We start from the raw sequence: 25,386 nt of genomic DNA, 5'->3' as shown, positions 1-25,386 counted from the left end.
GCCACTCTAATTCATTAATTTAAGCTAAAAGAGGTGCTCACTTCTCACTTACTCAAACTCTATGGCAATCACAACTCAAGAATCATGGTTCAAATCCAACCAACTCAGTCATTAACAGCTTCAAACAAAATGAAATACAACTTTTTTTTTCAAAACAAAATAAACGAAACAAATATTTAGTCCTTCCATGAATCATATAAACGGATCCTTATTTAAAGTATTGTGATTGGTATGTATAGATGTACTGTATTGGAATAGAACTCTGATTGTTGCTCGAATATTCTTTTTGGCAGGGTTCTAGAGATTTTGGAAGGACTAACTTATAATTATATGAGAGACTCTATTGAAATTTCTACAACAATGCTTGAATATTTTTGTTACTATTAGTATTTGTTTAATACAAATGATGGTTAGATGATGAGATTGGATAATTAAAATGTTAGACGTTATATGGGTTTGGACTTATGAAATATGAGTTTTTTTTTATTACAGCCGATCACAGTTTGAAAGTTCTAGGGTGTGACTATACAATATTTTAAAGTTGTTGGCGAGAGAATATAAATTTAAGTATTCAATGACAATATGTATGCACAAGAAAAGATGTAATGGATTCTGTCGTTCAATGTGAGGCATTCTTTCTAATTATTCTTAAATTGAATAATTGGCAACTAGTTATTTAAAGAACCTGAAGCTGTATTGCATATATTGCAGGTATCTTTCAACTATTATTTTTCCCAAATATTTGAAAAATACTATCATCCAGGACGTCATCGCAAAAAGTCCAGGGAAATTGAAAGATATTATGCTACATATTCTAAAACTTGATTCTCTGCAACAATTACTTCTATTTCAAACTCTTCAAGGTGACCCACATCCTTGGCTATAGATGAAGGAAAACATATACTTTCACATTCAAAAACATGTATCTCCAAAGCTTAAACTTTATCCAATGGATAACCACTGGTGGCTGTATCTCTTTAAAAATTACTCCAAATCTTCAAAATGAAACCCCACCTCCAACATGTCACATTCACTCACTTGCAGTTTTATAAATTGTTTAAAGATTTTAACACATGAAAGGGCACAAAATTTCTCAAAGCCTCAGCTCTCCGCCAAAACCAATGACTTCAAGTTCCTAATGAGTTGTGTGAAAATTGGTCTTCCATAACAATGGAATCAAATGTTTTAATTTGGGTAGGAAGCAACCTCTGTTTGAAAAAAAAAAAGATTAAATATACAAATATCACTATTGATCTGTAGGCTTGTTAAATGTTTAAAGATTTAGCTTTCAATCTCATCCACAATAATATTTTTCAAGATATCGATAAAAGTTTAATTTAAAACATATAGTAGATATAAAAATATAAATATTCAGGAAAAATAAGTCCCTGTTTCATTTTAACAAACATCAATTCCATAATTAAAAAGTACAGAACATTATCATTTGCTTAAGAAAAATAAGTGTTGTGATCCAGTGAACAAGTTATAATTAGTTGTTGTTTTTTGCGCGCACGTGAGAGTGAGAGTGTGTGTGTGTGAGAGAGAGAGAGAGAGAGAGAGCATATTCCTCATGCTGCTAAAACCGAAAAGAATATTCAAGCAACCTTTAAAATTACAAACATGGAAATCTATATAATATCATGTCTTGAAACTGCATACAGCAAGTTAGCAAAAAAGGAAAAATGCATCAACATTTTCCACGAAGCACAATAAGCTGGTTAATTCCAGGCATGCATGTTGAAGACCTTCTTGGGTATGGCATAGCTATTGGAAGGTTAAAGAGGGTTGTGATGGACAAAACCTGTTGGAGAGTAGGCAGTGGACTAAAGATCAAAAACTGGAAGGTAAAGGTAATATGGAACCACTGAGAGTTCAAAATAAAGTGTCCCCATTGATGAGCACCATTTTTTTGGACTTATCTGAGCATTCATTTCATCTTCAATTGATCTATCATGTTCATCTTAAATTAAATTTTAGATATTTTTTGATATTGTATTATAAAAATTATATAAAAAATTAATATTAAATCTATATTGTCCATATTATATTTAGATAGTTAATTATAAAAATTATAAATTTCTTAATATTAAAGTTGACCGCCCATATTATATTTGTACTGTATAAAGTACATTTGAATAATTAATTTATAAAATTATAAAAATTTTAATATTAAATCTATACTGCCCATTACATTTAGTTAGTTAATCTATAAAATTATAAAAAAATTTAATATTAAATTGGATCACTCAAATTATATTTGTACTGTATAGAGTACATTTGAATAGTTAATTTGTAAAATCATTAAAACAATTAATATTAAATTAGGTAGTTCAAATTGAATATGCAATGGCCAAATTGAATATAAGCAGATTTTTTTAAAGAGTTTTTTTTATTTTTTAATTTTTATTTTTTTAAACATAAAATAAAAATAAAAAGGTTTAACTCTGAAAAATCTACATCTCATTAGTAGTGATGAGTACCATGATACTTATCCCCATGGAAGACTGTCCAGATTTAAATAATAAAATTTTCATGTTTTTTATACATTTTTATTCTACTAACATAATATTACAAATATCTAAAAAACTAATAAAAATGAACATAAAAAATCAATTGAAGATGAAATGAAGATGAGCCCAAACAAACATGCTCATCATTGTGATAAGCACGGAATGTGAACCACTCAAAATAAAGTCAAGCGAACACAATACTTGAGGTTTTGCTGTCAACGGATGTGTGAAGATATATGAGCATGTGCTGCTACTGTGCGATTGGGCCAACCTTGCTTCAATATTGCTTTCCTTCCCTATACGTGGTCAATATATATACTACTATTTGCATACTCTAGCTAACATAGTATTGCTGGTCATATTATGATAGACCACCTACAAATGTGGATGCATTTGGAACAGATATGGATGCATTTGGAAGGTCAAATAGTGAAGGTTGAATCTAAAGCTGATTCATGGATGCTTTTATCTGGGGAAGGTGCTTAATTGAAGATGAGATTTCTGTTCTTTTCTCGACAATGGCTTTAGCTGACTTTAGTATGCTTGACTTTCCCGACAATGAGCTGATTCACCATCTAGGGTGCACTTGTTTTTCCCTTTTAGGATTCAATTGAAATAGTGGGAATTAACTTGGATCTTCTGTAGATACCTTTTTACTAACATCTATTTTTTTTTTAATTTTTTTGCTTTTTTCCTTAATTTTTGGTTCCATCTAGGTTGATGATTGGGAAAGTGATACTGCTTATGGGATTCATATGATAGAGATGATTTAGATTGGGATGGGCAGTATTCTAGTGGGAGGAAGAGAAGGTCAGAGCGTGATCCTGTGGTTATTGGCCGCAGGGAATCAGTATGCTTAGGCTATTATTGTTCGATAAATTGATAACAAACTTGTTATTTGATTTTTTTAATATGATATTGAATGGGTTTTATTGCTCATGATCCGGGAAGCTAAAGACCAACCAAGCTTAAGATTAAAGTTGTGGTGTATACATGCAAAAAAAATTAAAGCTGTTGAAGGACAACTAGATCCTTGTGTTGTGTTGCTTCTAGAGAACTTGAATAAAGATAGTGATCATTTTTCTTTAGCTGTAGCAATTTTAGATACGTGATTCGCACTATTCATTCTCTAAACTAATATTCATTAGTGTGCGCATGTCATACCTTTTGGTGACAATATCATTTATAATGTATTGTTAAGGTCTTCATCTCCTTCCATTCCATTTATCATGTGCTCTTCTATTTCATAGGTGGCAATTATGACTCACATCCTTGTAAGTGCCCAATCAAACCATAAATCAATAGATGGCAAATATATATATATATATATATATAAATTAAACAATTCATGGACTTCTGACTGGAACCTAGTAGTAAGATAGAATAGGAGGACAAGAGAAATAAATCAAAGAAGGAAATCTAAAATTGTAATTGTGAGGTCGTTGGCTGAATCATTCTCCATATTTTGTCATGTGGGATGCTAATTAAGCAAAGTTTATAGAAGACAAGGACAAAAATATAAATGATACAGAGATTAACGACAGAGTTTTAAGTAATTTAAAAGTTCATGGGCTAAGTTACACTAAGTTCTGTTTAAGGGACTTAGTTTTAAGTGAGTTAAAACTTAGAGGGTCAAAAGAAGATAATTTTTCTTTTAGTAAATTCGGTCAAGATATTTTTTTAAAAAAATTTATTCTTATTTATTGAAGATAAAATATTTCATAATTGATTAGTGATTGTTTTTGATATTTTCTAATAATTATACCCTATCTGAACCACAATATAAGTTGTTTCTAAAAACTTTGCATGGTTCAAAATATAAGACATCGGGTAAGTGTTTGTCTATATATTTTTTTCATTATGATTTATCTTTATTGAGTAATTAATGAAAGTGTTCATAAGTTCAATTTTATATTATTACATCAAGACATTAAAAAAATCAAGAATTTTAACCAACTCTTTTTTAAAAACGTAAATTAGTTAACAATGACTTACATTTTGATTCAGAGAAAGTAGTTTTATCATTAATTTCCTACCTGAAATAAATTTGATACTTTAAAATAAAAATAAAATCCTTTAAATAATTTTAGTGCCCCCTTACATTATGTACCAAAGAATACTAGTAAGAATATAATGATCACAACTATAATAGGATAACTTGTAGCTTACCACATTCATCAGCCATCATTTGCATGCAATTGGAGTGGAGCCATGTAATATGGAAAGTTGACAATTTACAGGGGTCGAGAAAATGTTGAAATTCGAATATTTGCATGAAATATTTATGAAATGTGAAATTTTAGGGGTGAGGAATTTTTGAAAAGTGGAAAATAATAAAGCGAGTAGGTGTTTTTGCGTACTGTTGAGCAGTAAAGTGATGTTAGATGGTATTGTGAAGATCGCTCATCCAAATATCTTTAACTTGTCCATATATATGCACTTTAAATTCAATGGTTTTATGGCGTGGGGTATGTATAGCTCCAAGACAGAATGTTGAGAGTTGAGGACAATTTATATAGAGTTGAGGACAATTTCTACAGTCTTGGCAAGTCATGAAGTACCAAATGTTCCAATTTGCTGAAAATGATATCTTGGCCCTCATCATCCTCTCCCTCATGCTTTGTTATTATTTCCTTTCTCTAATCGCACTAGTCAATTATGAGGCGTGTGAGATGGACTAAGCTTCGAGCTGCTACTGATGTGAGCAAAGAGATCAACTCATGAGACAACATCACGTGAAGATGTGTGAGATTTGGTACTGGTAAAGAAATAAAGGATGGTCCCCAACTTATTGTGTTGGCTATATTTTGAGGAGTAAGATTCTGAAAGGGAATACGAAGTGCAACAACATCATGCCCTCCTAAAGGATCCTTAAACTCACCCCACAGCTAGAGATTCTCTTAAATTGGGAAGCAGTTCAACAATGATCTACAGGATAGAGATGTTGCTTCATTAGCAATTACACAAAGCTCCTTTACTCTGGGGAAGCAATGCGTTGGAAACTGCCCACTCTCCATCATCTCTGCCTCTTTTCCCCATAATACCAACTTCTCCAAATTGGGAATAACCTGCACAATACATAGAAAAGCATATGCTTTAATTTTTTAATTAACTTGAACTTGCAATTATTATAAAATAAAAGTCAATACGAATTTCTAGAGTGTCAATCTTCTATTGTGCCGCACCAATGTTTTTACTCCTTCATATTTCAAAACAAAATATAAAATCAAAGCTTATAACATTTAAAAAAAAACACTATCCCCTCACCCGATTCATCATGCACCTCATTTGTGTGAAGACTCATAAGTGAGAATTGGTGCCCCTCTTATTAAAAGAAAGGATAAAACATTATTTAATTATTTTACAATGAAAGAATAAAAAATTATTTAATTATTTTTCAAAATCTATTGGTTAATTAAAATATTTATCATGCAATTTACATTCTTTAGTTTTTAAAACCTAATCATCAAATTCTAAACTGCCTTTAACTAACTATTCTAGTCATAAGAATTATTCATATGTTTAAATACTACAAAGTATCAATTTCAAGAGTTTTTTTAGGTTGTAAATTTGGAGTTTCATTACTTCATTATTGGAGCTCATTAGAAAGGTACCTTGTTATGGGAGAGCTGAGGATATTGAGTCTATTGTACTCTCTTCCTCATGTATTTCCGATGAACTTGAAACCTCTTCAAATATCTATATTTCATCACATCCGGCAGTAACTAATTGTTGAAGGTGGGGCCATTCAAATGTGTGTATAGTTCCTGAAATTTTGAAGGCCAACAAGACTACGGGAGTCAGCCTAGGAAATACAAATGTAGCATCAATAGATTCTGGAACTTAATCTTATGAATAGTTACTTCTATATCATCACAATCTTGCACCTCAAGTTATTCAAGTTGATGAAGCATGCCTTTGGCTATAGGTGCAGGAAAACAAACTCGTGAGGCGTTTACAATAGATAACTTCTATCTGTCTTAGACTTTGGAAGGAGACATTTCCTTAGGGGTGATTCACATTCTTCAATTTTGGCAAATCCCATAGTCTTAACTTCTTCAATGGCATAACCACAGCTGATGATTGTCTCTCTTTATAATCATTCAAATCTTCTAAATCAAATACCACCTCTAAGTCCTCACACTCTTTCACTTCTAGTTCTTCCAAACTATGTAAGGATCTTAGAACTTGGAAGGGCATTAATATCACAAAGCCAAACCTCTTCACAACTAGTTTTTTTCAAGTTACAAAATGAGCTGCTTGAAAGTTGATCATTCCATAGTGAATTGTTTAAATCTGAGAGTTCCAATAGCTCCAACATTGGAAATAACACATATTTAAAGAAAATATAATTATTAAAAGAAATTCCCTTTTGATCTGTAGGATTATTTTTTGAGAAAGATTGTTCTCATGTCCAAACAAAGATTTCAGATCCACGTTCATATTATCAAGAAATTGGTAAAAGGTTAAATTCAAATATAAAACCCCTAAAATAATGGTAAAATTGCAGCATAAAAAATGTCTTTAAAAGAAAAATTGAATTCTCAATTAAGTTTTATTTTTAATTCACATATATTAATCAACTACTTTCAACACTTTCTCTTAGCATAACGCAATCATCTTCTTCCCTTAGATCTACAAATTTACGTGTCTTGAGTAGCTAAAAAAGCATAGTTAAATTAACTTTTAAAAAATTCTAATCCATCTTTGTGGCGATATGTAAAATTGAAATTTATGGAGCTACAACATTGTAGAGGCGACGTAAAATATAAAATTCGTAATAAAAAATAATTAAAAAATAAAAATAATTGCAAAATTCCATAATAGCCTAATAGTAAAGTGGTGCTAGTGAAAATGAATTTTGAAGATAAATCTCAAGTTTTTAAGTTGCTAAAACAAGGAAAAATAAGAACAAAATAATTTAAATAGATCTTTTTGATGAAAGTGACTTAAAAATTTTAAAAAAAATACAAATATAAAAAGAAAATATAAAATTTCAAGTAAATGCTATGCCTACTTCATCTTCGAAAAATAACTTCTATTTTTTTTTTTTAAAGTTTGGAGTCTAGGCTTTTTAACTTCCCAGAATTTTTTCTTTTCTCCTACATTAGCTTGCATTATACATTGCTTGTTTCATAAATAAAAAAGAAAAGAAAAAAAAAAAAAAAACTTCAGAACGTTGAATTCAAGATTTTTTTTAATTTAGAATGCAAAACAAATAATTTGATGTTTAATTTTTTTTTAATCTAATGCTTACAGTTAGTTTTTTCTCTTTCATTTGCTTATTTTAAGTAATTTAGAAATTAAAAGAAAACACGCAAAGTACCACCAAAGCCCCATAGCAAAATAATTCTAGTGAAAAATGAATTTCACAAATTAGGAAGTTAAAACAAGAAAAGGTAAGAATAAAATAATCCAAACATACCTTTTACTTAAAAGTGATTCCAAAGTTTTATTGCAATTCTTATTTGTTGTCTATCACAAAGTTAGTATGCGAAACAAATCCATTACCCGTTTCATATAAAAAAATAAAAAGAAGAAGAAGAAACTCTTCATATAACAAAATTCATTTATTGGTGTAGGTTTGTAGTCTCAAGAATTTTTTTTTTTTTTTTGCTCAAGAGCTTTCTCTTTTCTTAATCCATGTGTCTTTTTTGCTATGTTGTTGATCTTTCTACCGCTTAAAATTGGAGTTGTTTTTAAAATTTACTTCAACATTTCTTTTCTTAGTAGTTTTTATAATATCAACAAAAGCTTCAAATGTTAAGGGATGAAGCATGCATGTCAATTTTTCTCTGCTTCAATAAATTGTCTCCATTGTAGTTGAGTTGAATGAAAAAAGTGAACAATTTTTATTTATTTTAGAGAGACTAGCTGTGGTATAGAAAAATAATAGTTGGCACTTTTAAAAATAAAAAAAAGAAAGAATTTTTGATAATATTCTCCCAATTTTTAAACCCAATTTTCCCAGAACATATTTTCTTGCTTGATAAATGCAGGTTTTGTACGTGGCAATGTTAACCCTTGATTAAGTAACATGACCTGTGTTATGATTGTAAGGTTTTCATTCAACAATTGTGTCGTACGCTTATTAAGACATATTGGTATCCTTGACATGTGGTTTGGATTACTATAAAAGATTCTTGATGAATGCATGGAATAATATAAGCTAATGACCTTTTGTCCTTCCATTCAGATTATCTTTCCTCCTCTGCTTCTTTGTTTTTGCTCTATTCAACATTAAAACAATGGTCATTATAGAAATCATCTAATACCTTGCATATAATTATGATAAGCCTTAAATTTACCATCCTCTTGATAAAAGCATCAAACAAATCACTTGAAACTACATAACCTTAGTAAATGCCAAAACAAACCAACACATGAATAGAAGCCACAATTTAATAGTCAACAACAAATTACTTGATGGCCCTTACATATCTAAAATTGATACAGCTAAAAGAAAAATTATCACTATCTTTATTCACTACTACAAAAATCTGGATATAAGACGCTTACAAAAATGGTGGTTAAAAAAAATACATCATCTATAGGTGAGATGGGTGATGGTTAAACAATTAATGACAGGTGTTTAAAAAAATCATAATTTATTTTCAGATAATACATGATGGGTTTTTATAACGTTCCAGTTTCTATAATTAAAAAATTAAAAAAATTTTAAACTTTATATGATGGGTGTTTTAAACACTAGTCATATAAAGGTGGAACAATAAATGAAACACCTGTCATATAAAATTTTCAAATTCTGGCTATTAACAAAATAAAAAAATTTTAAACTCACGACAATAAACACTCATCATTTATTAAGGAATAAATGATTCAAATGCCTATCATTTATTTTGTTTTAAAGTTCTGTTTCAGTTTTATTTTGTTATTGTGCTTGATAGTCTCTTTTCTTCTCTTCACTTCTCTACTTGCACGTGAAATTAATGTGATTTTTGTGCATCCTACCCAAACAATGCCTCCTATCTAAACCAAACCTTCATCAACTTCTTATTTAACGTGTTATTCGTATTTTCTGACTTCTATTTGCTTTTTTTTTTGAAGGAAACCCACTTGCATGGGCTATATAGAAAGACCAAAATCAAAGCCCGCACCCACATCAGAACTCTAATGGAAGAGATTCCCTATGGATGTTCAACTTGTACCTATTGTAATTGGTTCGATTTCATCCTGGTCGTATCGATACAAGTCTCGTCTTGATCCAAAAACAATCGAGATAGGACTTTTGTGGGACGGGACACGAGATTACCTTGAGGATGTCCTATCCCGTCTCGAATATTACACACACACACACATTTTACTTTAAAAATATACATTAAATATATTAATTATATTAATATAATTTATGCTTATATTAATTATAATTTCAATATGTGCTATTCTTATTTAAATCTAAATTTTTTTATATTGAAAATTTTAATGACATAGAATAAGAAATACAGGGTGGGATCTTTCTTTACAATATACTAATTATATTAATATAATTTATTCTTATATCTATTTATTTAATAACTTTTATTTATATTATATTTCTCTCTTTATTTTTAGAAGAGTTACTAGCTTAACATATTAACTTGATGTTTTGCTAGGCTTGTCAGTTGTAGTTGCTCTTATAGCCTATATATCACTTGTAATTACTATCATAATGTATTATATCTTATGTGTACTTGACTTTAGTTGTATACTTTTAATTGTGATTAATATAATTCAATAATTGTTGTGATTTGTGTACTCGTGTTGTTTTAATTTTAAATTCCATAAGTTATGTGATTTAAAATTTTAATTAAAGAATTTTATTATCTAGCCCTTGCTCTCATATTGTCTGCTTTATCAAGATGGTGGGATGTCCCGATCTCATCTTGATTTGTAATAGGATGGAATGACTTTTAAGATGGGACGGGACATGGGACATGGGACAAAATTCAGTCCTAATATTTTTTCAAGATGGGACACGAGATAGGGGTATCCCGATCTCATCCCGTCCTGTGAATACCCCTAAATTAATTTACCATATAAAATAAGTTCTCTTTAACTATCATTGACTAGTCAAAGAATGATTTTCTTGTGAAAAATATTTTTGTTGAATTATTTGTTTTCAAACATCACAAATTTATAAGTAAATTTTGCATATTTATAGCTCAAAATTCTTCCATTAACAAGTATGCCTTTTACAATAGTAATAAGTTAATATTTATAAGTCAACTTCACATATACAAATTAAATTCCACAAATTTTACAACATCTTAATTTACAAGTGTTAAGATGTCTCCTATCTAAAGAAGAAAAATAATGACTTAATGTTGTGCTGGGCTTGTTAGTTGTTATTGCTCTTATAGCCTATGGATCATTTGTAATTACTATTATAATGGGTTATATATCATGTATACTTGACTTTAAGTTGTACACTTTTAATTGTAATTAATGTAATTCAATAATTGTTGTGATTTGTGTACTTGTGTTATTTTGGTTTTAAACTCAATAAGTTATGTGATTTAAAATTTTAATTAATGAATGTTATTATCCAAACATTTATCTCATATTATTTGCTTCATCAGGATGCTAGGTGATAAGATACATTGTTTACACACTTTATCCATTTATTTAGGACACATTTTATATGTTATATTCCTTACTTTCGTACATTCATGGTTTTAAAAGCAAGAAAATCACTTAAGGAGCAAAGTATGCACTAGAGGTATTTTGATCTAAAAATTAAAATTTTGAGAAAACGTACAAGAAAATTATTCAAAATGTGTTTGATTCCCAGGAGAATGAATATGAAATTAGATTTTAAAAATTCAATTTTATTTGGGGGATATTAATTAAAAATCAAAATGTGTGTGCGCATTGGTTTTCATGTAGGGCAGCCCTTGAATTTTATTTTATTATTTATCTCCCATCTAAGTAATTAATTTTATATTTCTAAATATGAATTATTATACATTTATTTGATTAATTTTGTTTATTATGTGACACAGGTGACACATGTACACTTAGACTTATTTCAATTGATCAAGGAAGTGTAAGAGGGGCATTTTGGACAAAAGTGGCATGCTAAATGGTTAAAGGATGGGTAGATTAGATTTTCTAAGTGCAAAGCATGAGAATATTCATATAAGCAAATGAATTATCACCCAACTAATGAGAAGGTGCCACCTAAGAGAATGTATGTTAAGTGTGAAGCTTTTCCTTTGATTTGAATTTGTTTTTGAATTATTTTTGGAGCCAATCTGATCCTCAAACACATCCTCCTCAACTCCTCTCATTAGAATTCAGATTCAAACACATCATTCATTCACCAAATTTCACTCTCTCTTGTTCATCTCATTCTTCATTTTCTCTCCATTATTCTGCATTTTCCAACACCATAACCTCCACTTCCAGCCATCAAACCTCCACAAAACCTATATTATTCTTCATCCCTTACCTATCTTGTCCCTTCCCTTCCATTCTCATAAGGATCCAAGATCAATTTCTTCATCCAAGCTTCCATGGAGTTCGGCCACTTGGTGTTCTTCCTAGGGTTCTTGAAGATGAAGATGGTTGGCTATGTTTCTTGGTGAAATTCTAGAGAGATGAGATGGAGGATGAATCTAAAGCTTTATTTGGCTAAGGTTCTTTTGTTTCCTATTCTCTCCTCTTTTTCCTTGATGGTTGGATGTCTTAATCTAGAGTTTGATAACATGGCTTGTAAAATTTAATATGATTTGATCTTGATGTAAAGAGAAGAGGATTGTGTTGTTAAATTCTTTCTTTGGCTACCATAGATTGATTCGATTTAATTTAGTAAAATACATGTTTTGATCTTACATAATCTTGTGATGTTAATGCTTTTGATGTTGAGTAGCTTGATATAATTTTGTGACTGCTCATCTCATTGCTTAACCATGGCACTTGAGAAGGTTTTTGACTGAAACACTTGACTAATCTTTTCACCAATTAATTAAATGAACTAAGGACTTTAATATAAGACTTAGAAAATTTAGCTAATTAGGTTAATTAACTTAGAATAATTTTCTTAGGTCAAGACAGCTTTGGTCAAGAGGAAATGAAAGCTGAATTTAGCTTAATGAAAACAGGAAAATTATTTCAAAGTCAACTAATCTCTAGGGTTTCACATTCTTACATAGGGAAATCCACACCATCCACTTTAGTTAGCATTTTTAATTACTTGTCGAGTAGGTAATTAAGTAAATAAACTTTCAACTCATTGACTCATTTATTCCATCAGATAGCCTTTTCATTGAACTCAAACTATTCCTTAGGAGATAACCTAGGTTGGCTCTATGTTACATTAGGGTTAATTCTAGTTTTATTTTGAGGGTTAAGGGACAAACTCTATTAGCAGGACATCCTGATCTTGTCCCTATCTCATCCTAATTCCTAACGAGATGTGAAGACTTTCAAAACGGGACGAGACATAGGATAAAAATTCAATCCCAATATTTTTTCGAGACAGGACACGAGACAAGGGTGTCTTAGTCCCATCCCATCTCATGAATACCCTTAAATTAATTTACCATATAAAATAAATTCCCTTGAACTATTGTTGATCAGTCAAAGAATGATTTTTTTTTTGTGAAAAATGTTTTTGTTGAATTATTTGTTTTCAAACACCACAAACTTATAAGTAAATTTTGCAAATTTATAGCTCAAAATTCTTCAATTTACAACTCATCCTTTTACAATAGTAATAAGTTAATATTTATATTGGTAAAAAAAAGTTAATATTTATAAGTCAACTTCACATATACAAATTAAATTTCACAAATTTTACAACATCTTAATTTACAAGCATCACTTGTAAATTTGCAAACTTTAATTTGTAAATATTAAAATAATAATGCTGCAAAACGTTGACATGTAAAGATAAGAAATTCTATCAATATGTAAATATAAGAAATTCTATTGATATGTGAATTATTGTTAAAAATTGCTCATACATTGGATCGGATGAAACATTTTTTATTAAAAATAAAAATGATATTTATATATGCTAATTAAATAGCTCATAATTGTCCATAAAAAATATCTCATTTATAATTGATGCAATGTACACTTGCAGACAGGCAATAAAGTCTGATTCTGATATACGTGCAAAAGCAAAGTTTGTAGATAAGTGTCATAATAAATATAGTCCTTTTGCAAAAGATGAAACCCAACCAATTTTGAAATTCAAAGTACTGTTTTATGTTTCTCTCTATAATTTTAGGTTCTTGTTACTTTTTAAAGAAAATATTGCTTCTGTCTTCAGCCACAAGACAAGCATAATTATGGAAACAACCTCTTAACTTGACCTAGAAATTAGGGTTTCATTGTTGGAGCAAGACATTATAGTTAGGGGTGGGAATAGGCAGGCCCTTAACAAGGGCCTACAGTCTGGCCTACTTCAGGCCTAACCTAGCCTACTTATTAAATAGACTTAAGCTAGACTCAAGCCTTTAATTAAGCCTATTTTTTTAAAGCCTAGCTTACGAGCCCAATAGGCCGGTCTATATATGTATATATATTATGTAATATCATAAACACATCAATTTCACCATATGATTTTTAATCAATTTATCCTTTACTACTTCTAGTTATATTTTCAATCATATTTGACTTATATATTAATTTTAATCTTATTACTTTATTATTATATTATACTATAGTTAGTAAGTCTTTTCAATTTTTATATATTGCAATTGATTAGTGCAAACGTTTTTAGATGCTAAAGTCGTGAAAATATTTCAGGAAGAGAGAGTAGTCAATGGGATGCTGATGGGAAAGAGAGTAAACTCACCCCCTCTTGAAACTAATGACTAGATTTCCCAAATCATCTCTGTTGCCAGTATGCTTGAACTAGACATTTGTGATCCATTAAAACAAACTCCTTATACTGGTATGCTCTTCATTGAAAAGATCTTAATAAGACAGTAAGCTATTTTCTTTCTTTTATATTTCCAAACCTTGATTTTTCTGTTGAGCTGTTGATATATAAGCTTTATGAAGATAACATAGTCCAAGTAGTTGGTATAGGCTTTTCCATAATAAAAATTAAGAATCAACCACTATTTTAATCAGTCCTTTTTTTTTTTTGGTGGTGCCTGACTGTTAAGGAATTCTGAGGCATAACGGTAACAAGGATTCAAACATGACCTCGAGAAGCAAAGGTACAGGTTTGGAAGCATGCCAAAGACTTTGGATACTTTAATTGTGTGTTTGAATTAATGAGAATTTGGATTTAAATTTTGATCAAATTTCATATTTGGATGCACAATTTATAGACAATCCATTTTTTATAATATTGTCTTTGTAATTTTAAATTTTTTCTTTATACCCTAAGTATTTAAAATTTCAGTTAACTCAAACCTTTTGTTCTGTTTGTATGTTCACTATAATAGCCTCTAGGATTTTCGTATCTTTTCTTATATCCCATTATTGTCTCTTGTCAATTGTAAAGTAGATGTAAACTCATCCCTTTTAATTTTTTGTTTTTGTTTCCAATATTAACTTAACCCACTTATTCATTTAAAATTTTTTAAACTATCCAAACAAAAAATTTAAAATATATGAATTTTAAATGTAAGACTTGAAATGTAATATTTTAAATATAAAATTAAAATCCAAATTCACAAATCTAAACACCACCTAGCTAAAGTTAAATTTTATTCTGATTCCTTGAAAGCATTCATCAACATGATATTCTTAAAGATATAATATTGTGGCAACTCATCAATGAAATAATGAGATTAATGCTATTCGTGATTTCATCTACAACTAGTCTTAATCCTGCGCATTGCGTGGATTTGTAATTAAAAAAAAGAATTATGAAAATAATTTAACAACTCTTGTTGAAGAGGGATATTTAATTCAAAAAGTTACATTAGAAGACTTACAGTATTGATAAAGCTATGACTTAAATATTTTGCCAAAAAGCAAACCAAATTGGTTGCTTTTTTTAATTTCATTAAGTTATTTTTTAAATAATTCAATTATAAGAACTCAACATTGGTGTTAACTTCTGTTCATGCCTAATTTTTTCATATCTGAAAATTTGCTTCAGGAATTTGTTGTGGGAAGAATGATATCAACATGAATGTTAGTCTATCTCTTTAATAAATTTCATCAGAAATATCTACTCGCTTCGTACGATGGTCTCATATGCAAAGAATGAATATAGATTGCAATCATCTTTTAAATTATACTTAAATAAATGTGAACAAGTCCAATGATTAAAAATGAAAAATTACAATGGGGGATTGATTTACAATCAGCGTAGTTGGATAAATTTGAAAAAATTATTTGTTTACCCCTTTTTTGATTGAACAATATATAATCCCAAATAACTTACAATCAAGATTCAAGAGAGAAGACAATTTTATAATGTAATTCATAAAATTTACTTCAAAATAATTTCAAAGAGATAGTTTAAATACATTAGAGAGGAGCGAATATGTTTTGCTTTAAAATATCATTATTTAAATTGAGAAAAATTTCAGAACAGATAAATTTTAATTTTAATTGCATAACATGATAATTATAAAAGTTACAAATTAAATAACAACATTTACAAAATTTCAATTTAAGTAATAATGTTTTCTTGTTTAGGAAAAAGAAGATTTGTTAACACACACACACATATTCAATTTTAAAGTTAAACAATGAATGAATATTAATTTCTTTTAAAATTTAACGCGTTCTGTCAAGGAATTATAGATTTGTTAGTCACAGCTCATGTTACAATGTCGAAGAAATATTTCGTGCAATGTTGGGGGGTGGGGGAATGCTAACCAAAAAAAAAAAAAAAAGTAAGAATGTCTTATAGATTGAATCCCACACAACGCACCCTTTAGACATCATGCAAAAATATGATGAATTTTGAAAGAAAATAATGAAATTGCTAAAATGAAGTCCTAGTTGCTATATTAGACATCCACAAGGTTAGACGTCAATCATCAAACGGAACATTGAAGACGAGTAAATTCAGTTATGAAATTTCATCTCTTTTAAATCTCTTACTGATGAATGAAAATGCTCCATGCTTAAGCATGAAAACCAGGGTTAAGAAACTATCTACTATTGATTTCAACAACCTTGTGGATTTCTAAACTTACTGACTAAAGCTACATATAAAAACATTACATGGATGAATATAACTACTTTGACTTACTTAATACTCCTTTTGTCTCAAATTATAAGATACTTTTAAGGAAAATAATTATGTTGTGATAAGAATTAAATATCATTCAAAAAATGCCTTATAATATGCAGTAAGGATTGATGATGATATAAAACATTTTTAATACAAAGCATTTGTCTAACAAAAATTGCAAATCATTATAAGTTAATGTTTTTTTTAATAATTTTTCATTCAAAAGAACATTTTGTCATATATAATTCGAACAATTTTTAGCTTAACAAACTGACTTTTGAAAAAAAAAATTCAAACACAAATTTTATTATAACAATTAACTTTTACTAAATTTAGGCTCATTTGAATTCAGCTAGTTAATGCAAGCAAGCATAGTAAAACTACCATGTGAATGAAAATAAAACATAAAAGATAACATAACATCTAGAATGCTAATTTCAACAATGAGAGTATGAAAAGTAATTCCAATACACTCGATGATCATCATCAATTTGTGACTACATGATATTTTCTCTGTCAATAGTAAACTTGAGAAAATTGGGAAATTGACTACTTTAAACATTTACATATAGATGCAAGTTACACAACCATAACCAAATAAAATCATACTACCACGTAAGCTATATTCTATTTCCATTTCCAATCTCTGCTCTTGTTGGATACGCTGGAGTAAAGGAAAAATTTTCTTAAGCAAGTAAAGCAAATTTAGTAAATTGATATCAGCATCTGATTCCACACTTGCGCAGACAAATCATTCATTTTGCATTAAAATTAAGCATGTTACATGTTAGAAATAATAAGAGGATCATGTGGTTATTTGTTAGTGAATAAGACTCATTTTCTATGTAGTTAAAATTTATCAAGCCTATAGCTGAAGCGGAACTGAACTCTCCCTTAGTCTAGGTTGGTATATAAGTAAACCGAAGGAGTAGATGTAGGCTGTTATTGAATCATTGAATGAATTTCCTTGAAGCCACTTTTTCCTAAATAGAAAGAAGTAGGACAAATGCAAGCTAAATTAATCCAAACTTGAACACAGTAGAAATGCCTAGGTACAATGATAGATATGGAAATTCCTACAAGCTGATATATCATATATCTACAAAAACATAGCAAATCTTATGTTACTCGCATAAAAATTGCACAACTCAGAAATGTGCTCGTGGCTCTTGAAAGCTAATAATTACAGAGGATACAGCGATAACATTATAGTGCATTGGAGGATGAGATGTTGTTCTAAAAAAAGCAAGAAATAGAGCATATATAACAACTATTCTTCAAATCAAGAACAAAAAGTAATGCTCTCGCATTCCTTCTCTCTTCATAGAGTTGAGGGCCCAATGGGGTTCTCTGAAACCATTAGGGTTTCTCTCTCCTTTGGGAGAGTCTCTCCATTAGGGCTAGCTTTCCTTATTATGGGCGGTGGTGAACTTTAAAGCTCTTCTCCGCAGCAGTTGAGGAGTCATATGGAAGAAGGTGTGCATATATGGGTTGGGTGTGTGGACGCATCGACCCATGGAGGTGGCTTTGGGGGAGAAGGAGGGTTTGGTGACTCCAGCATCAATGGCGGCGTTGGCGAGTTTGGTTCCATGGCCATTCTCCTAGATTAATTGAAGCTCTAAAGATTGCGCCATTGAAGATCGCAATGAAGAAGATGAAGAATCTGATAGGGTTGGGATCTGAGTTTAGGGAATGGCAGGAGCGGGATCGATCAGTGACCATAGTGATTTGCCTCTGGCTTGGTTTTCTTGTTTACATAATTAGCATGGATGACATGTGATGGGTGCCCCCTAGCTCAAATGATTGGGATGAATGTCAGATTTGTGCTATCACTGGTGTGCTCAGGGGCTATGGTAATGAGGTCAATGAGAGTTCCTGAGATGCAAGATTGTCAAGATAAGTTTAATCTCATTCCTTGTTCTCCCTTGTGCTGTGATTTTGCTTGTTTGTTTACACCTTTTGTTAGCAAAGTAATTGATGGTTTGACATGGGTTCCTCCTGAATATTGACAATTCTTTTATAATATCGTGGAATGATTTGGGTTGTATTTGTTTAGAATTGAAATGGTCAATCTAGGGCACAGTCTTTTTTGCCTAGGATATCATGAGCACAGCCATGATATGTGGTAGGTGTTTGGATGCTGCAAATGACATTTTGCAATTAGTTCTTGATGTCTTGAGCAACTCTTTTGGGGCTTTTGGTAGAGTTTCAGCTTGTTTCCCACTGGTTGATGTGCTTGATGAGAAATGTATAGGATCAATCTATTCAACCCTTGTGGTTTTTTTTTTTTTTGAACCTTGGCAAATCACTAAGCTTTTGTTGCTTTATGTGAAATCAAGTACTCTTTTTCAGGATGCTGTATGATCGCCGTACTATTGGGTTGTAATGCCCCTATCACCACTGGTTTCTCTCATAGATTGATCTGTTTAGGAATCTGGCTTTCTCTTTGTTATTGCCCCTTGTTTTCCTTCCTTTTATTTCTTTCGCCACTGGTTCTTGCTTTCTTAGGATTTGGTGTAATTGCTCCGTTTGAGCTTTTCTTTGTTTTTTAATATATTTCTCTTTGTGGCCCCAAAAAATAACAATGATTCTTCTTCCATCACTAACGATCTTGTTATACAAAATGAAAATAAGTGGAATGAAAAATAGAATGAGAAAAGTAATCTTGAAGATAGAAAATGACTCCCTTATCCCTACTTCTATAAAATATAAAATACATATATTGTTAAATAATGATTATAAAGATACAATAAACATTGTACAAAGGAATTTCCTCTTTCTAACTAAATAGGCACCCGTGATGCTTCACAAGTTTCGTCAAACCCTTATCGCATTGCAGAGGTTCTTAATGACCCTGTCTTTTGTAGATGCAAAGAAGGAAAGCATTACGAAAAAAAAAAAACAGAGAAATGAAAAATGCGTAAAGAATGAGACTAATGAATGAAGACAATGAGTTACCCCTACAAAGAAGAAAATAACTTCTTTGAATAAAAGGATGAGAAGAAATAGAAATTAGAAACAAAGATTGTTAAATAAATGTAATAATGTAATTCGCTACTTGAATTTATAGATGGAAGATAGTATGTGATTGTATGAGGATGAAGAGTTTGGTTGAAACGGGTTTTTATCCCAAGAGCACTTAAAATGATTAAATGTCATAAGAAAGACTCAACCTATGAATAAGGATGAGTTCATTGACGGCCGCCATGATGTGAGTACCTTTAAACAGAGGAGTGAAATGTTCAGGATCCATCTGAGTATTGACAAATATTTCATATCAAAGAAGAACATCATTGAAGATCATAACATGGATAATAAAAAGGAATACTTCTAATGATATAAATGATGAAAGGCTGCAAAATGCAAACAAGGATGTTCAAATCCTGTTAACTGAGAAGAGAAATGGGGGGAAACTGGAAGTTGGGACGAGCGCGTGAAAATTAACAAATAGATGAGATATAATGAAAATCTTTGCATTTCAAAAATCATAATAAAATGAAAATGGAAAGCAAACCTAATCAATGGTGGGAAAACAGAGGAATCCGAAAAATAAATGAGAACTAGATTGACAAAGAATTGCAATCGCTAGAGAGAGCATGATACTTAATAAATGGATTTTTTGAAGTAAATAGTCCTATGTGTAAGTAGTTATAAAACATAATGGTGCAACAATGGAGGAATCTGAAAAGGAACTTAAATGATTTGAAGTGCGAACGGAACGATGTGCAAACTAATAGAATGGAATGGGCCTGAAGTGAAGAAGCAAATGAATGAAATGCACCAGGGAGAGAACGTGAAAGGGAGAAATTGAAGAAGCATGGGGAAGTGGAGGAGACAAGAATCATATATAAAAACTGCAAAAACATTTAATGCTCCCGTTGGAAATACTAATCACATTGGAAATTTGAAAAATGTGAACAGATATGGATGCAAAAAACCGGAACCAAAAAAATTGCATAAATAATGAAATTAGCCAGCCAATGAGGTTAGAATATTAACATTAGACCAAAGTCATTGGACCAATGAGAATGAAGATTTTTATGGCCAATTATGATGCTTCTACGTACTCCCTCTGTCCCTATATATAACATGTTTTTAATTGAATCACGCAAACTAATAAAAGTTGATTATCTAATTAAAAGCATAGCAATATTTCAATTTTATTCTTAATTATTGTAAAAAAAATAAATTTCTTTTTTTAATAAATTAATGAAAGTACTTATTTTTTTAATTTACTAAGAATATAATGGTCCATTCGTTAAAATTTTTTTAATGAATGGACCATTATACTCTTATTAAATTTAAGAATAAAAAATAATTTTAGAAGATCTCTTATATATAAAGATGAATGGAATAATTTGTAAGGAATAGTTGATGATTGATAACGTAGAGGTCAAGATTCACCATCCTTATAGAGTAGGATTATGTTGCTGATTTTATAGTCAAATAAATCTAGGGAGCTGCTCCAAGAAGATAGGCTTAACATAATGCTTGGTAATATAAATTAATAGATCATGTCATGTCTGTTTAAAATTTTAAAAATAATTTGAATGTCAAAAAATAGCATATTTTTTATTATTTTAAGAAGCTATTGAAAATAATTTAATATGATAAATGGGAGAGAGTATTTTAAAAAAGTGGGATATGTGAAGATTTCATCAAATTTTAAAACAATATAATAATAAATTATTTTTATAAAAAAATCAAAGAAGATATCATAAAAGTTAAAAATAACTAATTAATAATCACTTTTTTATTATTGTAACCTAACATAAAATGTGCTTTTATAAAATATTTAAATCATTTAAAAATTACTTATTTTTTAATGTTAAATAAATGGGCCCAAAATAATTGATCTTTATAAGCTATTTTTATTTTTTTAAATTGATCTTTATATATATATATATATATATTTATAAAGAGGTCCTTAATAGAAATGAGGGGATCTGCCTAGACTTTGGATGAAGAAAGGTGATGAAAGGCTAATATTGATTCTAAAAAATGAAAGGCCTTAATTGCTTTGTCTTTTGTTAGATAAAGATAGTCAAACATTATTTATCTTCACTCACTCCCACTTCCCAAAAAGATACCAGATAAAGGGGACTGGCTTTGCTCCACTGATGCTCCTTTGAAGCTCCACTGCACATTAATAGAGTTTAAACAGTCTAAATTTAATATTTTTTTATTTTTATTAAAATAAAGATTAATAAAAAATAAAATTTTTTAATAAATTTGATTACCAATCTGAATAGTTTAAATTTAATATTAATAATATAAATTTAATATTTAATTTTTTATAAATTAATTATCCAAGCATATATACTCTAGACAGTGCAATTTTGACATGAATGGTCCAAACTTAATATTAAAAATTTTATAAATTAACTATTCAAATATATTTTGAACAACATAGTTATTTTTGAAAAAATATTTTCATTATAAAAATTGGATCATTAATATTAAATCTAGACTGTCATTACTAACTAGATTTATTAAAATTTTATTAAATTTATTATTTTTTATTTTAATAAAAAATAAAATATTAAATCAGCATCGTCTATGTTAAATTTGAATAGCCCAAATTCTACTATTGTGCAGTGGAGCCTCAGAGGAGTGAGGCATCAGCAGAGCAAAGCCGAGTCTGGATAAAGGAAGTGTTACTATTTTGGTTTGTTTTTAACTGCTACGAGAACCAAACTGCAATTTTTTTTTTTGGGCCAAAAAACCGACCTGCATTTACTTCTTTTCTTTTTAACTAGCAAACTACATTAACTTCACTCCTATTTAAGGTTTTAAAAACTGGACATCTTATTAAATCAAATTAGATATTGATTCACGGTTTATTAATAGAACTGGTTAATACTAAATTAATATATTTTTAATTTATATATCATAATCAAATAAGAAATACATGTAAATATATAGTTTTAATAAAATATTATAAATGCTTGGTAACATGATCTATCATCTTTGGTTGATGTATACATGTTATTAATCATGAATGAAGCTTCCAATTTAGAAATTAAGAAAAATGGTGAAAGAATGGTAGTGTTAGACACTTTTCTTTGTAAAAAAAACGTGATAGACATTTTTTTGAAAGCATATTTAAGCTAAATTTAAAGTATCAAGTTTAAATTAAAAATATAGATAAATAATAGAAAGTATAAAGATTAAAAAGATTGTTTACATTGAAAAAAAGTTTCAACATATAAACAAAAAGGAAAATAAACCAAAATCACAAGAAAAAAGAAAAATGAGGAAGAATGCATTGAGTTGGGTTATGTGTGTGGATAATATTTGTTACGAAGTTTACTAGTCCCATATCAGTTGTATCATAAGAGAGAGAGCATCAATGGAGTTAGGTCTAATAGAAAAAATTAGTCAATAATCACTCACAATGTGGTCAATTAAGATTTAGGATCCTTAATTTCAGTAACTTCTAAAAATAATATGATGTGGTAGATAAAGAAGAATATTTTAAAAATATGAGATACACAAAGATATTATAAAATTTTAAAATAATTAAATAATAAATTATTTTTATAAAATAATTCAAGGAAGATACCAAAAAAATTGATAATTAATAATTAATAATTAATTTTTAAATGATCATAACTAAATATAAAATAATATATATATTTTTATAAAATCTCTACAAAATAATTTTTTTTTCATATTCCACACTACAGACCATGTTATTTAATAAATACTCCAACTTCTCTTGTCATTATTAATTAACACATGTCTGATTCCCATGGTGCAGTGTCTGAAGGAGGTAGTGAGTGGGACTTGAGCTTTTTGAAAGAGGGTTTCGTTGGACACAGGCGAGAAGACATGGTTTATCAGACACAAAGAAGACAAAGTAGGGGTCAAAGACTGAAATTTTGTCCAAATGACATAAGCTACAAATTGTTGACGTCCTTTTCTCAGCCATGCCCACAGTACAATAATGAGGGCATGGGACCTTTTGTGATTTTGTACCGACTGCTCACACTATGTGGCTTGCCCCTGCAGTGAACACCAAAAAAAGGAATCTACTCATCAGCCTAAATGACCCTATCTTTATCTCGCCTCCTGATATCAAACAAATAAAATAATACTTCTTTTCTTAAAAAATAAAAAATATTATTAATTATATCTCATCTTTTAATAAAATATTAATTACTTATTTTCAAACTAACATCATCCTTTTATATTTATCCATATTTAATAGGTATTTCACTCTAAAATAAATATGAAGTGATTCCTTTAATAAGGGTTTTTTTAAAAATAAAAAAGTAATGATAATGTTTTGAAAAACTAAAATTTTTTATATTTTTAATATCAAACCTCTTAAAAAATAACTTATATTTTTAAACGAAGGTAATACTATACTTTTTGGTTCCAATTTATAATATAATTTTTGTTAAAATTATACATATCAATCAAGCTTATTAAATATACTTTACAACTTTACTTTTTCAAAATAATAATATAAATGTTTAAGAATGTCATTAATTTAATAATTACTAAAGGAATTTTGAAAAAAGTCATTAATTGCATGTTTGAATATTTATATAATATTTACAGATTTACATTATTTAATAAGACTAAAACATATTGGTTTTTATGATCTTATGTAGATTATGATAGGTTAACCATACAAGTGAATCAAATGAATAGAGAACCAACCTACAACCTTGTAATAATCAGTTATTCCATATCCCTTAATTAATCGAGTCAAAGATAATAAGAGATTAATTTATTAATTATTAAGGAAGTTACTCATATGATATATATAATATATCAATCATTAACCAATATACGTCTCTTTATCATTCTTTCCACTATCTCTTTTGTACTCTCAAGAAACTATAGGAACTTACCGACTTAGTAAGTTGTGAATCTACTTAAATTTGAGGTAATTAGAGTCTTATTATTGACTTATACTTTATCTAGATCAATGAACCCATAGATATGCCTACTAAATTTTATCGTTCATTGTATATTGTTTATTAAGATATTTGCAACATTACAAATGAAAAATACCTTATATTTCTAAACATCTAATATAAACAAAATGCATTATATTTCAAAACCCTTTAACTTGTGTTATGATCAGCGATGACCTCTAACCTCCCATCTCGCTTTAGACCTGAAATGCACGATTAGGGGCTTTCTATTTCGAAAACTCTTAAAATGGCTATTTTGAAGGCACATTTATTCACATGTTTACCATTTTTTGGAGCAAACACTGAACAAGCAACACGCACTGCTCTGCTTTTAATTCTATAGTCTTTTTTTTTCCTCTCCAAGAAAAAGACTCATTTGATCTTATTTTTACTACGATATGAAACGATAGAATCAGATGGGACGTTTAGATAAAAAATAAAAAAGGTTGCCAGCCAATAATGGAGGAAGGAGGACTGTTCATTGCTTGTGCTTGGGTGCTTACCCTCAAAATAGTGATAAGTCTACCAACTATAAAATAGTGGCAACTTAGATCACCTTTTAAAAAGGTGTTTCAGGTCAGGTTAAATGGTTCCTAAGTGTGACAAATTAAGTGGCAAAATTGATATTGAGTTCGAAGTGTCCTAAATCAAGCTAAAAACCAAAACTAGTGAATGTGTGTGAGTTTCTTAAGGAAGTAGGTACCTAAAATTGGATTTGGACTTAAATCATCGTCAATGTGCAAGTAAGTGGGCTCTAATTCTCCCTCCCTTCCCAAGAATTCAATAG

The sequence above is a fragment of the Prosopis cineraria genome, unplaced genomic scaffold, assembly GCF_029017545.1.
Source record: "Prosopis cineraria cultivar Desert tree isolate PC_DT_omini unplaced genomic scaffold, ASM2901754v1 PC11, whole genome shotgun sequence".
Lineage (NCBI taxonomy): Eukaryota > Viridiplantae > Streptophyta > Magnoliopsida > Fabales > Fabaceae > Prosopis > Prosopis cineraria.
This window is presented reverse-complemented; position numbering follows the sequence as displayed.